Source organism: Tamandua tetradactyla, chromosome 10, assembly GCF_023851605.1.
Source record: "Tamandua tetradactyla isolate mTamTet1 chromosome 10, mTamTet1.pri, whole genome shotgun sequence".
Lineage (NCBI taxonomy): Eukaryota > Metazoa > Chordata > Mammalia > Pilosa > Myrmecophagidae > Tamandua > Tamandua tetradactyla.
Genome location: NC_135336.1, coordinates 51,320,627 through 51,342,483, shown reverse-complemented (window position 1 = coordinate 51,342,483; position 21,857 = coordinate 51,320,627). Strand labels below are relative to the sequence as shown.

General features: G+C 36.8%; 1 pseudogene; it reads right to left on the bottom strand.

Moving 5' to 3' along the window:
* Nucleotides 1-1,368: 1,368 nt before the first annotated feature.
* Nucleotides 1,369-2,335, bottom strand: LOC143647920 (olfactory receptor 5K1-like; annotated as a pseudogene).
* Nucleotides 2,336-21,857: the final 19,522 nt, after the last annotated feature.

The window sequence follows — 21,857 nt, the reverse complement described above, 5'->3', positions numbered from 1 at the left end:
TTCTCACCAATAGCTCTGCCAGCATTCTCACATTGTCTGCTCATTGTTCACTTTATTCCCCCACCCCTGGGGTAAAAATACTCTCTGTAAACACTAACAGTATTCATGCTAGTATTCCATCCCCCCCAAATATCAATAATATGTCTATTCATAAAGCAGATTAACTTCTAATGTTACTAGGTTAGTAAACACCGCTGTATAGGATGATCTTCATTGTCTGAGCAACTAAACATGTTATATACACCCAACACAATCTAGAATTCCATGTGTATTGTTTTTATCCATATTTGTATGCCCAATATCCTTATTGCAAACAATTTGAGATTAACTATGACTTAAGCTACTGTGTTGTAAAATCCTAGGAGAAAAAGGTAGTATTGATCCAAATCCCACCCCTATTCTCAGGTGACCTAAATGAATGTGGATAAACTACTAAATATGTGAAAATGTGTATTTTTACTCTGGAAAAGCATGAAAAATAATACCTGACAGATAGTAGGGTCCAAATAAGTTATTTTTTCTTTCAATTTTCAGTGTTAATTTTTCTACGTATGCTTTTTTCAGATACTTACACAGCATCTGCCTATTTCTACAAATGATAAAAATCTAATACAATGTTGCATTATAAGCAGTGTGGGTTAGTGATATTACTAATAATGAAGAAGACATGTAAGAAGGGAAAATACATTGATTTAATATTCTGTAATTGCACTGTCATACATCATGGACAACTAATTAATCTATGTGAAAGCATACAAATCCATAGGGATTTCACTGTCAGTAGCATCATGTTCAACTATTGAGTGACAAATCTGCATTTGAAAGACTGTTTCACAGAGCTTGAGAAGATACAGAACTAAGAAAAAAATGGAAAATATTCTTAATTTGAAAACACATATTCTTCCATGAATCCATATTCAAACGATCTCTAGAACAAACACGAAATTGAGAATCAAATTCAAATCTCATTTTATATCTGATACATGGTGTAGCATAAGAAGGGATTAATATTTGAGAACTTGGATTGTACCTGAATTTGTACAAGATTCCACATATTTTCCAGCAATATTGCTTTGATATACTATCTTCTATTTGTAGTATTTGTTGAATTTGTTAAGCATTGCAACTAAATATATTTGGAGACAATTGAAGACCTCATGGGCAATCATATACTCATACCTAATGGACTCTGGCAGATTATATTTTGAAATACATCTCAGTAGAAACCATGTTTTCAAAACTTAAATATCCATATATACATTATTTGACTTACACATCAAAATGTAATATTATTTAATATTTTCCATATAATATTTCCATTTGACATTTTCTTATTATCCCTCGACTTTAAAAAAAATTTCAGTATATTCAGTTTGCTAGTGGGTGTGATATTTCTTTCAGAATGTTATGTGATTTATTCTTCATAATCCTTTTCACAACATTTATTACATCTTTATTTCTTAGACTATAAATAAAAGGATTTAAAAAAGGTATTATTATAGTATAAGAATATCAATATGTATGTCTTTATCTTCTTCTTGAACTGAATTTGGTAGAACATAAGCAAAAAGAACAGAACCATAAAATAAGGAGACAGGGAGAAAATGGGATGCACAAGTTGATACTGCTTTGCCTCTTCCCCTTTTGGATTTCATTTTGAAAATAGTGTAAGGAATGCAGAAATAGGAGATGACAACTATGGTAATAGTAAAGATCTGAATTGACCCTGACAAGATGGGTATTATTAGTTCATTGATATATGGGTCAACACAAGAAAGTCTGCACAAAGGAAGAACATCACAAAAATAGTGATTGATTTGATAAAATCTACAGAAAGTTAGCCTAAAGAAAACTCTAAATGAATCAGGAAATGCAAATTTCAAGCTATGTAGGCTGCTGCAGTCATCTGAACACAGAGTTTCTTTGTCATCCTGGAGTGGTACTGCAGTGGGCTGCATATGGCCACATACCAGTCATAGGCCATTGCTGCCAGAAGAAAACAGGCTGCACTTCCAGGAAGACAGAGAAAATAAAACCGTGCCATACATTCATAGAGGTAAATCATTCTGTCATCTGAAAATAAATTCTCTAACATCTTAGGAGTAATAGTACAGGAACAGCATGAGTCCATCAGAGCCAGGTTGCCCAGAAATATGTACATCGGTGTGTGAAGACGACACTCCATACAGAGCAGTGCCAACAAACCAAGATTTCCTATTATGGTGATCATGCAGATGATGGAGAACACCACAAACAGAAGGGGCTTCAACTCTGGTCTATCTGTAAATCCAGTGAGGGTAAAAACATTTTCCATGGAGTGATTATCTTTGGTCATTTCCACCTTCTCTGTTGAGATGGGATTTATGGACAAATTCTAATTTAGAATGTGTCTTATTTTCCCTTCAAATTTCTCACTGTGAAAAAGGCAGAAGAGCCTCTTCATTTGTCTTCTTTCTTTCAAATTCAGGCACGCAGGCTTCTAGGGGACATTATTTCCCCTAAAGCTAGCTATATGGCTGTGAGCTATGAGACCAGGATACATAGGAACATTTTTACAATTTCAAAGACAGTGCTTACAGTAGTGATGGTTTGCTGTATGGATTTAGTCAAGGATATTGTACAAACCTAGGATACACATATTAGTTCAGAATTTCCAAATAATTGCAATGTCAGTGTTATATTGAATATTCTTAAAGCCTACTTTAAAGCAATTTTCCTTTATATGTATTTTTTTTCCTAAGCAAACATTTTACCTATAATATTGGAATTATGATAGGAAGTACATAAAGATCACTGGAAATGAAATAGTGAGTGTGTGTCTCTGATGAAACTCACCTGGAAAGGTTTGGGAAATAACTAGCCACATATTTATTTAATTAGCAATTAGTAATATCAGCTTTATTTTTATGTCAACCCATTATGTCACCTATTTCTCTCATCTCAGAGGAAATTATCTGAGACTATATGTAAATTAATTTTTCTTTCTCTATTTATGTGAATATAGTCATTTGTTGCCTTCAGGGTCTCCTTGATGATCTAATCTTACTAGGATCATGAGCATGCCATGGTAATGGTGAACAAATTATAAGGATTGTAAGGTGTATGAATATCCATCATCTTGAGCCTTTCCATAGAGATTCCTCCCAATATCGTTAGCTTATCACATGATCTTCTTTTAATTTGATTACCCATTGAGCTCATGTTTCCTTGATTCCTATATCTATTTATCTTATTAAATTCAATGACCATAACTTTCTAATATTGACCAAATCAATAGTATGCTTCTAGGAAAACTTTTAACTGTGCTTCCTCTAAGATAAATTCTCTTTCCATAGGGTGGTATTTAAAGTTCTCTCTATCCTTAACCACCTCCATCCTCATCTCCTACATTGATCAACAGCTCGTTCAGTTTTGTCACTCTATCCACCCATTCTTCATTCCTTACTACCCACCCCTTACAACCACACTCATTTCCACTAAAATTGGACAAATATTAAAATCATTTCCATCCTTTGTCTTATTTTATATTTAATGCTACTAATTACCATTTTAGCTAAATGCTCTAGACACTACTGATCTTCATTTGCTAAACTATCAAGCATGTTTTATATACCCAAAATAATCTAGAATAGTCTACTTTGGGTTTTTAAAATACATTCATGTAGATTTCCCATATTAAATTGTAAGCATTTGAAATTAATTGTGATCTACTTCTTTGAAAAGACCTATAAAATGCTATGAAAAAATCAGAATGATTCAGATTCTATCTCCATTCTTTTTTACCTGACAATTGAACTGCTCTTCAATCCTATTAATGATACTAAGTCACCTCTTTGTTTTCTACAAATTGAGATTTTATACTTTGAAGAGTCTAAGAAGGAAATTATTCAAAATTAGTCATTTTTTAAAATGTAGGTGTTTTTCTGCTATCTGAAATGACTGATTCCTACCATTGTTTTGCTTCCTTGGATATTTACAAGACTTTCTTAGGGTGTATCTTTTTAGTTTATAAATTAATATATAAATGTAAATTTGACATTATTCTTAGTTTTCCCATCCTCCGAATAAAGGAGCAAATCAAATATATCTACTATAATATGAGGACAATTTTTTTTGCTTTGGAAGCCCATCTTCTGTCATGGGACTTGCTTCAGAAGATGTTAATCATGTAAATTCTATACTCAATACTAGGTAATTTTTTCATAATAAAACATCAATCTGAATTCTTTTCCTGAATTTTTATTTATGTTAATACATTAATTATAAAAGATTTAGTCATCAAGATAAGTTAGAAACAGCTTTATTGTACATGCTTATATTATTTAGCAGAATTATTTTGTTACCTTACTGTATGTTTTAAATTCTACCTTATAATTAGAAAAAGTCATTTCAGTATTGTTTCTCATCGGAGTCTATACAGTCTTCAATTTAAAGAAAAATTAGAAAGATCAGGAGTTGAACCTAAGAACATTTTAAAAATGATTAATTATAGAAACAGAAATTCATAGACATTATTAAAAGTAAAAATAATTTGAATATTGCTCTTACCTGATTTTCACAGAAAAGGACTATGTTACAGCTCATTACTTGCCTTACGTATAAGGATTTACAGAATTTCAAAATATAAATCTTGGTCTTCAAGACAACTAATAGGTCAGTGTTAATAGTTATGTTACTTACAGTAGAAATTAAATTTTCCATCAAATCCTAAAGGAATTAACATGCAAATGTGTCATTTCATTTCTGTGGGGAAATACATTCCCTAACATATATAAATCATGGAGGCATTAATTAATGATTAAGAAAGGAAATAACCCTCACTAAAGTGCACTGGATGATGATATTGCTGACTTGATGTAACTGATGTCACCTTGATGAACCTGTTTGCATAAAACCTAAAACAGGTAGAAAACAGCCTCAGCTTATTTTAACCACTTGCTGGAGGAAGAAAGATTAATATGGTTTATGAGATGTAATTAGAACAGGCTTGTGAGAAGACTAACAGATGTGGTTAGCCATCCTGTGAGTGACTCTGTTCCCATATCCTACAATGCTTTCTTTAGAATAATTCAGATATAATTACTAAGACCCACATATGAATTACTGAGATTGTTATCTCAGTATTCTGTTCACTCCTCTGTTCTTCTCAGAATTCCTGTTTATCTCTACTCTTTCACTTTCTTACCATGTTTTTCTCTTCATATCACTAATCACTTCTCAACATACTATATAGTTATTTTTGGTGCATCACTAATCAATCAAACATTCCACCACCAACTTTAGCATGTAGAAGCTTAAGAGGAAGGGACTGTACTTATTTTGTTCATTCCTGTATTATTATCACCTTGAATGGTGTCTGGCACTTTGATATATTCAATAAATATTCTTTGAATGATTGGACAAAAGTGATGATCAAGAATTCTTAAAAATTGTTACTGGCCCCTGATTACTTCCCAAACAAATCTATTGTCCTTATTTGGGCATTCCATATAATCAGCAGTCTATCTGCACCGGACCTATCACTTTGCTTTCCCCCACTCAGCTCAGGCGACATGGTCATGTGCCTCACCTCATTGCTCCTTTATGCATTTGATTCAACATCGACTCATTGAACTTCCTCATAAAATTTTCCCCACCTAAAACACCTTTATATTCCTCTCTTTCTCTCCTAGCCCTTATTATCCTGAGTCCAAATCTACCCACTTTCATGAGGACTCTGCCAGGTTCTTTAGGTAAAATTGATTTTCTCTCTTCCCTACACGATGCTTTCCTGCCTTCATAACTCATTAGTCACTTCAGGTTTGTCACTTAAGTTTTTCCAATTATATATATAAGTTTTGATCAAGTATCATTAAACAGGGATCTTGTCATATATGGGCACCTCATAGCAAACTGTCCTACATCCTCAATAATTAGTACATTCATTGCTAAAATTTCAGTTCAGTTCAGCCTTTATAAAGGATTTGGAATACACAAGTGTGGAGTTCAGGGTGTGAGTATGGTGGGGCTGAAAATTTCTTAGATATTATAAAAGATTTGTTACAAGAAGTTCATAATCTGGAGTAAAAATGACACATTATTAACAACAATGCAATAAAACATAAGTATTATAAAGAAGTATGTAAATATGTTATTTGTGAGCAAAAATAAAGAGCATCACAATCACCGTGAGAAAGAAGGAACAATTTTCATACAATTGTCCTTGCAGATAAATCTTTCAAATAATATGTATTTTAATAGATGAAAGACAAAGGAAGGACAGTTTTCTGTGGGAACTCTAAGCATAAGTAAAGCAAGACCTGAAAGCTTGAAAGAACAAGGCCTTGTCAGAAAATGGACACTGTCTTAGTATACAATACCACAACTTTGTTGACTGAAAAACAGGGTTTAAGGTGGTGTGATGGTCACTCACTGGCAGAATTCTCACCTGCCAAGCAGAGACCCGGTTTGATTCCCAGGGCCTGCCTATGCAAAAAAAAAAAAAAAAAAAAAAAAAAAAAACACACAAGGATTTATTGGGTCACTGGAAGGCTGCTAAAATCTAATATCATGGTCTCAACTGGTCATGCTTTCTCCCCAAAATATTGGCACTCTGTTGCTGGCTTGCCACAAACCTTGGAATTCCATGGCTTCCATCTTTACCTCTATCACATGATCCCCTCTTATGGCTTTCTCTAAGGGACTGGCTTTCTCTGGATGGGTCTGAATTTTCTCTCCTTATAAGACCACCACCAACATGGATTAAGGGCCACCCTGATTCAGTTTGGTCACATCAAAATAAAATTTAAAAGAACTTATTCACAAATGACTTCATAACTTACCTGATAATACATTTTCAAAGGTGTTATTTAAAGATAGAATCACAATGAAAATAATGTGGTGTGAGATTAAGAACATGGGAATTGTTGGGTAATATTAATCATAACTCAATCTATCAAAGATGGTAAACTTGGGTGGCTTAAGTGATAGAGTCCATGATATAAGGTGATGTTTAAAAAATTATAAAATTTAAAAATTATAAAATTTAATTTAATAATTTTATTAAAAATTATAATATGATGAAACAGTATTATTTTAATTGTAGTATTAGGGCAGTGCGTTGGTGGCTCAGTGCCAAAATTCTCACCTGCCAGTGCCTGCCCATGCAAAAAATTAATTAACTAATTAATTGATTTAATTAAAAATAATTATAGTATTAACTATAATCCATAGATTACATTATGATTCACTGTTTGTATTATACTATCTTCTTGTTTTTAAAAACATTTTTAATCTAGTAACATATAAGCAACTTACATTTTACCCTTTAACCATATTAACATGTATGATAGCATGGTGTCCAAATCAACCTTCACAATGCTGGGCTGCCATCACCACTGTCCATTACCAAAACCTTGCATCAATCCAAACATAAATTCTGCATCAGTTAAGCATTAACTTACCATTCCTTACTCCAGTCATGAACTCTGGTAACATTTATGGCACTTTCTGACTGTTTACATTTGCTTATTCTAATTTCATATCTGTGAAATCATACAGTATTTCACCTGTGCCTGACTTGTTTCACTAAACATGATGTTTTCAAGGATTTTCTATGTTATAGCATGTACCAGAATTTCATTTCTTTTTAGCTGAATAATATTCCGTTTTGTGTTTATACCACATTTTGGTTCTCCATTCTTCAGTTGATCAACATTTGAGTTGCCTTCTTTTAGCAGTTGTGAATCATTCCGTGAGCATTAGTATACAAATACCTGTTCAAATCTCTGCTATCAATTCTTTGGGTATATCCTAGAAATGGGATGGCTGGGTCATATGGTAATTCTATACTTTCTGAAGTAAAATAAAAATTTCTTCCACAGTTCCTATACCATTTTACATTCCCGTGAATGATGAATGAGTGTTCCCATATATATCTACATGTCTTCTCCATCAGTGTAATTTTCTTTTGTTAAATGATAGCCATTCTAGTGAATGTGAAATGGTATCTCATTATAGATTTCATTTGCATTTCCCAATGTCTAATGATATTGAGAATCTTTTCGTATCCTTTTTTGGCCATTTGTATATTCCTTGAACAAATGCCTATTGAAGTTGTTACCACCTTTTTAAATTGGGTTGTTTGTCTTTTCATTGTTGAGTTGTACGATATTTTTATATATCCTGAGCAAACACTTATTAGATATGTGGTTTTCAAATATTTTCTTCAATTCTGCAGTCTGTCTTTGTATTTTCATGAAAATTCCTTTGAAGGCCCAAAGTATTAGGGCAATTAGACTATTTTTTCTTTTATTGCCCATGCTTTTGGTGTAATGTCTAAGAAATCATTGCCTAACACAAGGTCCTGAAGAAGCTCCCTATGTTTTCTTCTAGGAGTTGTATAGTTTTGATTGATATTTTGATATTTGATCTGTTTTGGGTTAATATATGTATGTAGTGTCGGGTAGTATTTCACTTTCATTCTTTTGCATGTGCTTTTCTAATATTTCTAGCAATGTTTGTTGAAGAGGTTATTCTTTCCCTAATTTATGGACTTGGTTTTATGATCAGAAGTTAATTGGCCTTAGATATAAGGGTTTATTTTTAAGCTCTGAATTTGATTCCATTTCACTATGTCTGTCCTTGTGCCAGTACCATGCTGTTTTGATTATGGCACCTTTGTAACGGCTTTTTTTTAAAATATAGGTTTTGAAATTGTGAAATGTGAGTCTCCATTCCAGTCTTATAAACTTTTATCTTAAATAAATACTCTAAATTTATATCTTGAGGAATTTGTAAAAGAAGAGCAAACTAAACCTGAAGTTCATATAAGGAAGGAAATAAGAAGGGTTAGAAGAGTGACAAATAGAATATAAGGCACAAAAACAATTGAGGGATTCATAAGAATTAAAAATTTGTTCTTGGAAAAGATCAATAAAATTGACAACCCAAGAAACAGACTGACAAAGAGGAAGAAAACATGCAAATAACTAAAAATTTAAAATGAAGATTGAGATATGAATATTGATTTTTCAGAAATTACAAAGATTATAAAAGAATACCATGAACAATTGCTTTCCAACAAATCAAATAACCTAGATGAAATGGGTAAATACACAGACGAATAATTTACCTAACAATAGAAAAGTTCAACATACAAGTAAAGAGATTATATTACCTATCAAAGAACTCCCAATGGAAGTGAGACAAAATGGTAGCATAAGGAATGTGGAATTTAATTAGTCCTCTAGATCAGCTAGTAAATGGTCAGGAACTATCTGAAACAACTGTTTGGAGGGCATCTGTGATGGGACACCAATCATATATCAGTCAGGAACACATGGAAGAGATAAAAATCACAGTGAAGAACATTAATAAAGCCTCTAAACTGTGGAGGCTGGCACTCCTTCCCCTTTGCCATGGTAGAGTTTGTTGGACAAGCTTCCTCATGGGAAAAGGAAGTAGTTTCTCCTAGGAGTGAGGGAAGGTAGATCAACTAAGCTCCAAATGCAGTTTTATTTAACAAATTTGAGCTGCTGAATATAAGCTCCAAGCAAAGGTAAAGCCAAAATATACTGGAAAGGAATCCTGAGGTCTCTCTCAGCAGAGGTAAAGCAGGACAGATAGGAGGGAGTGGAAGTAGACTTACAGAGTTGGCCAAGTTCAGAATACTGGAAAAGGGCTATGCCTCAAGAAAAGGAGCATAAGTGCCAGGAACAAACTTAAGCTCTTGACAGGCAAACACTGGGGACTGAGAACTGGCTCAGAAAAGAAATTTCTTGTTTTTTTCTTTTAATAATATTCTAAGTAGCTCATTATAAAAAGCCTCAGACATTTTCAGTTATTAGTGCTGACCCAAGGAAGGATGGAATTAAGATAGATCTGAGAGACATAATAAGTAGTCAAGTGAAGGAAATAATTCCCTAAATAATGTACCTTCTCCAAGAAGGGGGAAAGTGGCAGCCCTCATTCACAGAATTCAGACCCCAGAAGCTGGAAAACAGAAACAGTTTAAGATTGACTTCTATCTCAGCCTCATCCCTGGCAGGGACAGGATCTGCTTAGAATTAAAGGCTTGGTACCATATTATGCTGGTGGGATGCTGTGGGCTTTCAAATGTTACCTGCTGGGCAGGTATAGTAAAGGAACAGAGTCTAGAGGCTTTACAGAAAAGTCTGAAAACCTGCTGGGTTTCATTCACAGGGAAACTTATTACTGATTACACCCTCTTCCTCACACCTGGGACTGTCTGGTATGGGGAAATCTAATTGGGGTCTATCATATCACAGGAAACCCTCCTCAAAAATGTTCCCTATAGGCAAGGCAAGAGCTAGAAAAGCATGAGTTAAAAGAAGCTATGCTGGAGGTCTACAGTAAATTGAACTCTATGCCAAAGAACACATACAGAACAAAGCTAGCAAACCAGAAAACCCTAGGAAAAGAAGTGAAAACAATCTCCAGAATAAACTAAGCAAGGATATCTAATGAGAAAATCCAATCACTTAAAGGCTTTTAAAGAAAAAGAGAGACTCTTTTACTGCTTCTTCAGCCTGTTAGCCTCTTCTGTGGAGTTTATTCAGATGACTTATTGGAGCTGCCAGCTTCACAGTCTCTCCTATGGGTTTTGGGCCCTTCCATTTGCATGGTTGTGGGAGACACCTTTATGAATTTCATATTTACAAATGTCTCCTGTTGGTTGTTTTTCTCTAGAGAAGTCTGACTAACACAGCTTGGTACCAAAAGTGGTTGTTGAGAAATAGAATCTTAAAAATGAGTATTTATAATTGGTGTTCTACTCTGACCATACGCAGAGGCACTAATGACTGTTTCCAATAATTAAGATGGCACTGACAGTCCATGGGGTGAGTAGGCAAAACACATACCCAGCATATCACCATTCGATTCTTTTAATTGTATGTTCACACGAGGCAACACTCTGGTTCATAATGTTTTCAACATCTTTATGAATTTTTGTGGAATTGAGAGGTATAATGATGTTGGTTGGTTGTTGTCAGATACACCAGATACAGTGATAAGGTAAAGGGATGAGCTGAAGGCCTCAAATTTGAAACTTCAGACCATATGAATGATGAAAAAGTTTCCATGTGTGCCCTGACGGAAAATCTTAATTCCTGTGGTCGCAGACTTGAGAGCTCTGAAAAACAGACACAAAGCTTCATTGTGTGAGTAGCAAATTTATAACCTAAGCTAAAATCTCCACATTGCAGGGCATTGAGTTAAAGTAAGTGCTTTGATTGGAAAGGAATGGGATCCTGAAATGTGGGATGATGATATATGGCTTGATAATCATGGCACTGGGGAGACTGTAACCATGGAATCTGCTGAGTCATTACCAGATAGACCTGTAATGGACTACCCCTAGGAAAGTCTTCCCAGACTCCAGTCTTCATAGAGGAGTTCTGTCATTCAAACTACACCTAACAAGATTCCCCCTTCACTGCCTGCTAACCCTGTAACCACCTCTGCTGGTGAAAAATCCCTCATTCCTCTGTCTGGAGCAACTAATCCTGTTTCACCAGATGAAACTTCAATGGATACCCTGCGTAATAGGCTTGAAAGACACTTCTATTCCTTTTCATGACCCACCTCCATCACCCCTCTTTGCTTCTAGACCTATAACTAGACTAAAGTCCTAACAGACCCTGAAAAATGAGGTACAAAGTATGACCCATGAGGAGGTATCCTTTACTCCAAAAGAACTGCATGAGTTTTCAAGCAATATAGACAGAATTCATGGGATGGTGGTGGAAGGAATACAATGTTGGAACAAGCTGAATTTTTTATATGGGCCCACAAAGGAGAAATTCTGCATTCAGTGTTGTAGTTTGAGGGGTTAGAAAAGGCATTAACAGTTTGTTTGAATGGTTGGCTGAAACATGGATCTAAAGGTGGCCAACATCACCTGAGGTCAAAATGCCAGAACTGCCCTGGTATAATGCAGATGAGGAGATCCAGCAGCTTAGAGAGATGGGAATGTTAGAGTGGATTTGTCAAGGAAGACCTGCTCATACACAGGAATGTCCAGAGGACACATCTTTCAACAGAACGAGAAATAAATTCATAAGACTAGGCCCATCCCCCATGAAGAACTCTGTATTTGTCCTCTCTGTAGGTCCCTCTCTGTGGGAACTGCTGTCATTGTGCTGGAATCCTTAAATCCAAGGGGGATATAGGATCCCGAGTTGTCAGAAGCCATTTGGTAACAGTTTATTACCATAAACAAGGTAGGCATGGCCATCATAATGGGCAGCAGACTCAAAGCTACAGTCAAAACAATCTGAATCATAGAGATTTGTGGCATTGAATAGTAGATCATGTGGTACCTAGAAGTGAAATAGGTGGGCAGTCTACTAAATTCCTATTTGAACTGTATAAGCAGAACAATTGTAGGTCAAGTGAACAGAAGTTTAGCTTAAGTTACAAAAACAGAGAGCCCTGGCCCCTTAATCAATTCCCAAACTTGAGAGGGTTTAGACCCAGAGCCCCACAAATGAGGGAAGGGATGGATATACTCGGGGAAGGACCCTTTTATACTTTGACACTGCTCAAAATCTACAGTTACCCTTTCTCCCAGCTTTCCAAAAGGAGACCTCCAGACTTTTACTAGAGTGACTGGTAATTGGGAAAAAGAAGTGATCAGAAATTTGGAGGAATATCAGACACTGGTTCAGAAGTAACACTAATTCCAGGAGACCCAAAATGTCACTCTGCTCCACCAGTCAGAGTAGGGGCTTATGGGCATCAGGTGATCGATGGAGGATCCAGTGGGTCCGTGGGCCCATTCTGTGATCATTTCCCCAATTACAGAATGTATAAATGTTATTGGCATATTCAGCAACTGGAAGCATCCCCACATTAGTTCTCTGACTCAGAGATTGAGGGCTATTATGGCAGGAAAGACCAAGTAGAAGCCATTAGAACTTCCCCCACCTAGCAAAATAGTGAAGCAGAAGCAATACTCTATTCCTGGAGGGGTTGCAGAGATTCATGCCACTCAAGGACTTGAAGGATGCAGAAGTGGTGATTCCCACCACATCCCCATTAAACTTTCCTATTAGGCTTGTACAGAAAACAAATGGGTCTTGGAAGATGACAGGAGATTATTGTAAACTTAAAAGTGTGGTGACTTCTATTGCAGCTGCTGTTCCAGATGTGTTATCATTGCTTGGGCAAATCAACACATAGCCTGGTTCCTGGTATGCAGCTATTGATCTGGCAAATGCTTTTTTTCTTCAATAATTGTCAGTAAGGGCCACCAGAATCAGTTTGTATTTGGCTGTCAAGGCCAGAAGTATACCTTCACTGTCTAGCCTCAGGGTATATCAACACTCCAGTCCCATGTCACAATCTTGTCCAAAGGTACACTGGGCCATTATATTGATGATATCATGATGATTGGATCTAGTGAGCAAGAAGTAGTTAAGAACTCTAGACTTATTGGTAAGGGATTTGCAGGTCAGGGGTAGGGGTTTAATCCTCAAAGTTACATGGGCCTTCCACCTCAGTGAAATTTCTAGGTGTCCAGTGGTGTGGGACATGTTGAAATATCTCTTTGAAGGTGAAGGATAAACTGTTTCATCTGGCCCTTCTTATGGCCAAAAAGGAGACATGATGCCTAGTTGGTCTCCTTGGCCTTTAAAAACAACATACTCCCCACCTGGGTGTGCTACTCCAGCCCATTTACTGAATGACCATAAAATCTGCTAGTTCCAAGCAGGGGTCAGAAAAATAGGAGGCTCTGTGACAGGTCCAGCCTGCTGAGCAAGCTGCTCTACCACCTTTGCCATATGATCCAGCAGATTTAATGGTGCTGGAAGTATCAGGGGTAAATAATGATGGTGTCTAGAGCCTTTGGCAGGTCCCTATAAGAGAGTCACAACTCAGACCCTTAGGATTTTGGAGCAAATCCTTACCATCAGTTGCAGATGACTACACTCCTTTTGAGAAGCAACTATTAGCCTGCTACTAAGCCTTAGTAGTGGCTGAATGCTGAACCATAGGCCACAAAGTTATCATGAGACTTCAGTTGCCTATCATGAGCTAGGTGTTGTCTGACCCAACAAGCCATAAAGTATGGCATAAATAGCAGTGTTTCATCATAAAATGGAAATGGTACATTAGAAGTGGGGCTTAAGCATGTCCTCAGGGCACAAATAAGTTACATGAGGAAGTGGTCCAAATGCCTATGGCCCCTACACCTGCCATATTGCCATCTTTTTCCCAGACCAGCTATGGCCTCTTGGGGGAGTTCCTTACACTCAGTTGTCTGAGAAAAAGAAAACTGAGGCTTGGTTTACAGATGGTTCTTCATGATATGCAGGGACCATGGGGAAGTGGACAGCTAAAGCACCATAACCCTCTCTGTGATGTCCTTAAAGGACAGCGCTGAGGGGAAATCTCCCAGTGGGCAGAACTTTGAGCACTGCATTTGATTGTTCATTTTGCTTACAGGGAGAACTTTTTAGGGAAATATTTGCATATTAACTCATGGGATTTTGCTTATGGGTCATCTAGATGGTTAGGGTCTTGGAAGAAGTGTGAATGGAAAATTGGTGGTAAAGAGATCTGGGGAAGTGGTATGTGGATAGAACTTTCTGTGTGGGCAAAAAACATAAAGATATTTGTTTCCCAGGTGAATATTCACTGGAGGGTGTCTTCTACAGAGGAACGCTTTAATAATCAAGTGGACAAGATGACCTGTCTTGTGAATACAAGTTATCCACTTTCTTCAGATTCTCCTGTCATTGTCCAATGGGCTCATGAACAAAGTGAGCATGTTGGTAGAGATAGAGGTTATGCATAGATTCAGCAACATGGACTTTGACTCACCAAGGTTGACCTGGCTATGGCCACTGCTGTATGTCCAAACAACAGAATTCCAGCAGCAGAAACCCAAAGTCAGTCCCCAGTATGGCACCATTCTCTGTTGTGATCAGCCTGTTGCATGGTGGCAGGTTAATTACATTGAACCACTTCCATCATGGAAGGGGCAGTGAATTGTTCTAACTGCAATAGACACAGATTTTGGATATGGGTTTGTATTTCCTATATGCAAAACCTACCATTCATGACTTACAGAATGCCTTATCCATCATCATGTTATTCCACACAACATTGCTTTTGATCAAGAAATCCACATCACAGCAAATGAAATGTAGGGATGGGCACATGCTCATGGAATTCTCTGGTCTTGCCATATGCCCCGTCATCCAGAGACATGTGGTTGATAAAAAGGCCTTTTGATGACCCAATTACAGTGCCAATGAGGTGCCAACAACTTGCAGGGTTCAGGCAACGTTCTCCAGGTAAGATTACGTATGCTCTGAATCATCATCCATCCACTCTATGGTGCTGTTTCTCCCATAGTCAGGATTCATGGGTCCAGGAATCAGGAGGTGGACATGGCAGTTGAACTCCTCACTATTATCCCTAGTTATACACTAGGAAATTTTTTGCTTCCTGTCCCTGAAACTCGGTCTACAGGGTCTTAGTTCCAATAAAGAGAAGTGTTCCTACCAGAGGTACAACAGTGATTCAATTGAACTGGAAGGTAAGACTGCCACCTGGCAGTGATTGTGAGTCAACAATCACAAAAGGTGATTAATTTTCTGTCCAGTGTGATTGATCCTGACTATCAAGCTGAAATTAAGACTGCAATTACACAATGGAGGTAAAAAAAAAGAGTTTTCCTGGAATATAGGGGCTCCCCCAGAGTGTCTCTTAGTACTAATATGCCCTGTGATTATAGTCAGTGGAAAATTGCAACAACCCAATCCAGGCAGAATTACCAATGGACCTGAAACCTCAGAAATGAAGGTCTTGGTCACTCCACCTGGCAAAGAACATGAGCAGCTGAAATGCTTGCTGAGGTTAAAGGGTACATGGAATAGGTAGTAGAAGAAGGTAGTGATAAATATGCACTATGACTGTGCAACCAGTTATAAAAATGAGGACTGTGATTGTATGAATATTCCTCCCTGTTTTATTATTAGGATGTTTGCATTTGTTCATAAGCTAATATCATGTTTTCCTCTTATCATACGACATAAGTTGCATTGCTCGTGTTACAGTATTTAAGCCAAAGAACATAGAGTTTAAGAGTGCATGTTACCTAAGGATTTTGCACCCTATTCTTGAGAGATATAGTGTTTTTCCAGTTGTACACAGAACAGTTGAGTATTTTTAGGTCAAACATGTTTGTTATTGCATTCTATTTGGAAATTATGTGTGTTTCAAGGTGATGTGTATAGCTGTCAAGTTGACAAGGTGTGAGTTGTGATGGTTAGAATCTGGTGTCAACTTGGTCAAATGACTAAGCCCAGTTCTTCTGTAAGACAAGCACTGGCCTGACTATTGCTGCAAGGATATTTCATGGCTGGGTGATTAAATCATCAGCCTGTTGATTGCATCTTTGGCCGATCACTTCTGAGATCAATTCTGGGGTGCCGCCAACAGTGAGGTATTCCAATCAGTTAAAGGCTTTTAAGGAACAAGAGAGCCTCTTCCAATGCTTTTTCAGCTAGCTAGCCTCTTCTGTGGCGTCATCCAGACACTTCATCAGTGCAGCCAGCTTCCCAACCTCCCATATGGATTTTGGGCTCTTCCATGCTCATGGTTGCAAGAGAGACATTTATAAATCTCATAGTTAAAGATCTATTCTGTTGGTCCTTTTCCTCTAGAGAACCCTAACACTTCCTCAACATGATAAAGGGAATATTTGAAAATCCCACAGCTAACATCATCCTCAATTGGGAAAAACTGAAAACTTTCCCTCTAAGATCAGGAACAGTCAACGGTGTCCACTGTCACAATTTGTTCTAGCTACTGGCTGCAGTAATGTGATATACCAGAAACAGAAAAGCTTTGAAAAGGGAGAATTTATAAGTTGCAAGTTGACCATTCTAAGTCCGTGAAAATGTCCCAATTGAAGCAAGTATATAAAAATGTCCAAATTAAGGCACCAACAAGGGGTAACTGTCACTCAAGGAAGGCCAGTGAAGTTCTGGGTTTCTCTCTCAACTGGGAAGACACATGATGAACATGCGAACTCTGCTAGCTTTCTCTCCAAACTTCTTGTTTCATATAGCTCCCCATGGGGCATTTTCCTTCTTCATCTCCAGAGGTCTCTAGCTGTGTGGACTCTTGTGGTTTTCATGGCTCTTGAGACTCTCAAGCTATTTCCAAAATGTTTCATCTTTTAATGCATCAAGACTCACCTAGAATGGGTGGAGTTACATCTCCCTCTAACCAAAGTTTAATACCCACAATTGGGTGCATCACATCTCCATGCAGATAATACAATCAAGCTTCCAACATGCAGAGCTGATTAGGGATTAAAAGAATCAGTTGACTCCACAAGTTGAATCAGGATTAAAACTTGGGTTTTCTAGGGTATATAATTCTTTCAAACCAGCCACCATTGTTCTTCAACATTGTGCTGGAAGTTCTAGCCAGAGCAATTAATAAGGAAAAAAAATAGAATGCATCCAAATTGGAATGGAAGAATAAAACTCTCACTGGTTGCAGATGACGTGATACTATACGTGGAAAATCTCCCCAAATACTATAGCAAACCTCTGGAACTAATAAATGAGTACAGAAAAGTGGCTAAAATCAGCACCCAATAATCAGTAGTGTTTCTATGCACTAGTGATGAGCAATCTGAGGAAAAAATCAAGAAAAATTTCATTTAAAATAGCAAAGAAAAGAATCAGATATTTAGGAACAAATTTAACTAAGGACACAAAAGACCTATACATGGAAAATTATAGTGAAAAAAATTATGGAAGACCTAAGTTAATGGAAGGGTATGCTGTGTTCATGGATTGGAAAATGAAATATAGTTAAGATGTCAATTCCACACAAATTAATCAATAAAATCCATGTAATACCAATTGAAATCCCAACAACTTACATTGCATGAATAGAAAAACCAATAACCAAATTTGTTTGAAGTGTAGAGTGCCAAAAATAGATAAAAATATCTTGAGGAAGAGAAATGAAGTAGAAGGTCTTACACTACCTGTCTTTAAAGCACATTATGAAGCTACAGTGGTCATAACAGCATGGAACTTAAACAAAAATAAATATATGACCAGGGGAATTGAGTTGAGTGTTCAGAAATGAGCCCTCTCACCTATGAACAATTGATCTTTGATAAGGTGGTCAAGCCAACCCACCTGGGACAGAACAACCTCTTGAACAAATGGTGTTTGAAAACTGGATATCCATATCCAAAAGAATGAAAGAGAACCCCATCCCACACCTTATACAAAAGATATTTGTGTTCCACGTGAATACTCACCAGAGTGTGACTTCAGCAGAGGAGGGTTTTAATAATCAAGTGGAAAAGATGACCCATTCTGTGGATACCAGTCAGCCTCTTTCCCCAACCACTCCTGTCATTGCCCAATGAGCTCATGAACAAAGTGGTCATGGTAGTAGGGTTGAAGGTTATGCGTGTTCTCAGCCACATGGACTTCCATTCACCAAGACCAATCTGGCTACAGCCACTGCTGAGTGCCCAATCTATCAGCAGCAAAGACCCACAATCAGTCCCTGATATGGCACCATTCCCCTAGGTGATCAGTATGCTACTTAGTAGCAGGTTGATTAAATTGGACCATTATCATCATGGAAGGGGCAGCAATTTGTTCTATATACAAATATGAAATAGACACATACTCCAGATATGGGTTTGCATTCTCCACATGCAATGCTTCCATAAAATGACCATCTGTGGTCTTACAAAATGGCATACCCATCATTCATTCCACACTTGTTTCTGATCAAGGAACTCACTTCACAGCATTACAATATGGGAATGGGTACATGCTTATGGAATTCTCTGGTCTTGCCATGTTCCTCATTATCCTGAAGCAACTGGAGCTAGAACAGTGGAATGGCCTTTGGAAGACTCAATTGCCATGCCAATTAGGTGGCGACATCTTGCAGTGCTTGGCAGTGTGCTCCAGGAGGCTGTGTATGCTCTGAATAAGCATCTACTCTATGGTGCTGTTTCTCCCATAGCCAGGGATTCATGGGTCTAGGAATCAAGGGATGGAAATGGGAGTGACACTACTCACTATTACCTCTACTGATCCACTAGGAAAATTTTTGCTTCCTTTTCCTGCAACCTTGAGCTCTGCTCATTTATAGATCTTAGTTCCAGAAGGAGGATTGCTTCCACCTGGAGACACAACAATGATTCCATTAAACTGGTAGCTAAAACTGCCACCAGGTCACTTTGTACTTCTCTTGCTTCTGAGTCAACTGACAAAGAAAGAGATTACTTTCTTTGATTACTGGCTCAGGTGATTGATCCTGACTGTCAAGGAGAAATAGGATGGCTACACAATGGACATAAAGAATGGTTTTCATGGAATACAGGAGATCCCCTATGGTGCTTTGTGATTTGTTTGTCAGTAACTGTGTTTGTGGGAGGGAGGTATTTTGGTAGCATAAATTCTATTATGGAAAAAAGAAACACTATCCAAAAATTGGAAAAAAACCAAAGCAAAACAATCAGAAATATTAGAAATATCCCAAGGTTGCAAATATCAAGTCGACTCGTTTGAGACAAGTCAAGGTCATATACTTAATTGTATATTTCATATTCTGAATTTCATATTCTGTTAAAACTGTTGAAAATAAGTTACCTTGTAGAGGCATGTTATTTACTGCCTTATACTATGCACTAAGAAGACTCTTCACCTTTTGTAGATGATAAAATCAAGGTATTCTTGGAATTCATTTTGTTTAAAACAAATCCTTTGTGTCTCTTATTGCTTTTCTATTTTCAGTTGTATTTATCCAAATATTGTCTATATGGCCTGACCTTAATTAAAATTTCTTAGGTTTTCCCTTTGTAACTTGGTCTTTATTCATATTTTTAGTTAATTTACTTATTTTGGTTTGGCCTTACAGCTTATTAATATCTACTCTGTCTGAATAATTAAATCATGTAAAATTATTGAAGAGTGCCTCTCTTGTTTTCTTTTTAACATTTTCACATCTATTGAACTTGAGATGAGTGTTTGATTTCAGGAAAAAAGAGAGAGAAGAGGACCATTGTATACGGAGACAGATACAAGTAGAGAAAGCTATTCTTATGCCTTTTAGACACTTCTTTCTCAAGATTTTAAAGAGAACAGGTGTATAGGAGAAAAGAACAGTCAAAATGGTGAACACTGAGTTGAACTAAAGAAAATAAAAAACATCAGGAAATAAATAAAACGGCCAATACAAGAAATCTTAAAGTTATGATGTCACATTATAACATAGAGATATGTTAAAGTTATAGAAGGTTAATCTTTTTTTTAATTAATGAACGGAAAAAAAGAAATTCACCCAACATTTAGAAATCATACCATTCTACATATGCAATCAGTAATTCTTAACATCATCACATAGATGCATGATCATCATTTCTTAGTACATTTGCATCGGTTTAGAAGAACTAGCAACACAACAGAAAAAGATATGGAATGTTAATATAGAGAAAAAGAATAAAAGTAATAATAATAGTAAAAAACAAACAAACAAACAAACAAACAAACAAACCTATAGCTCAGATGCAGCTTCATTCAGTGTTTTAACATGATTGCTTTACAATTAGGTATTATTGTGCTGTCCATTTTTGAGTTTTTGTATCTAGTCCTGTTGCACAGTCTGTATCCCTTCAGCTCCAATTACCCATTATCTTACCCTGTTTCTAACTCCTGCTGGACTCTGTTACCAATGACATATTCCAAGTTTATTCTCGAATGTAGGTTCACATCAGTGGGACCATACAGTATTTGTACTTTAGTTTTTGGCTAGACTCACTCAGCATAATGATCTCTAGGTCCATCCATGTTATTACATGCTTCATAAGTTTATTCTGTCTTAAAGCTGCATAATATTCCATCGTATGTATATACCACAGTGTGTTTAGCCACTCTTCTGTTGATGGACATTTTGGCTGTTTCCATCTCTTTGCAATTGTAAATAATGCTGCTATAAACATTGGTGTGCAAATGTCCATTATGTCTTTGCCCTTAAGTCCTCTGAGTAGATACCCAGCAATGGTATTGCTGGGTCGTATGGCAATTCTATATTCAGCTTTTTGAGGAACCGCCAAACTGCCTTCCACAGTGGTTGCGCCATTTGACATTCCCACCAACAGTGGATAAGTGTGCCTCTTTCTCCACTTCCTCTCTAGAAGGTTAATCTTAAATTAAAAAGACCTTAATGAATTAAGATGTAAAGGAGAGTCCCTAGAAATTATCAGACTGACAGCAGGATTCAGTCTATTGGTCATTATAACTGGATAAAGTAAAGGGTTGCATATAGCTACACAATGATCATATGATATTCTTGCCAGGAGAAAACATTTTGTGATTAAGGATTGTAAACGGGAGAAATTGCATCATGCATTCTGAAAAAAAGATATTATTTTACTCTTTGTGTAAAGCTGACTGGTATTTGGGGATCACCGTGGGTGATAGCCAAGCATCCACAAATGCTGAACATTCAAGGAATAAATACATGAAAGTGTGATCATGATGGTCATTCCACATGAGAGAAATCAGTATAATTCTCCTTACCATGGTGATGTGTTGTATTATCAAGAATACTGGGAATAGGGGATATTCTGGTCTACTTCTAAGTCTGGTCTACGTGTAACAAACTACATCAGCAATGTTACATTTTTTTTCTATGTCCTCACTGGATGTCCCCTCAAATACGATGGAGTACATGGGAAAGATCACTCACTAAAGATAGAGATTTATAAGGTGAAAATTGGGGGAGTGGAGTTGAAGTAAACCCATTCTCCTCTCAGAATGAATTTACTCATTACTAATTTAATTGATGGA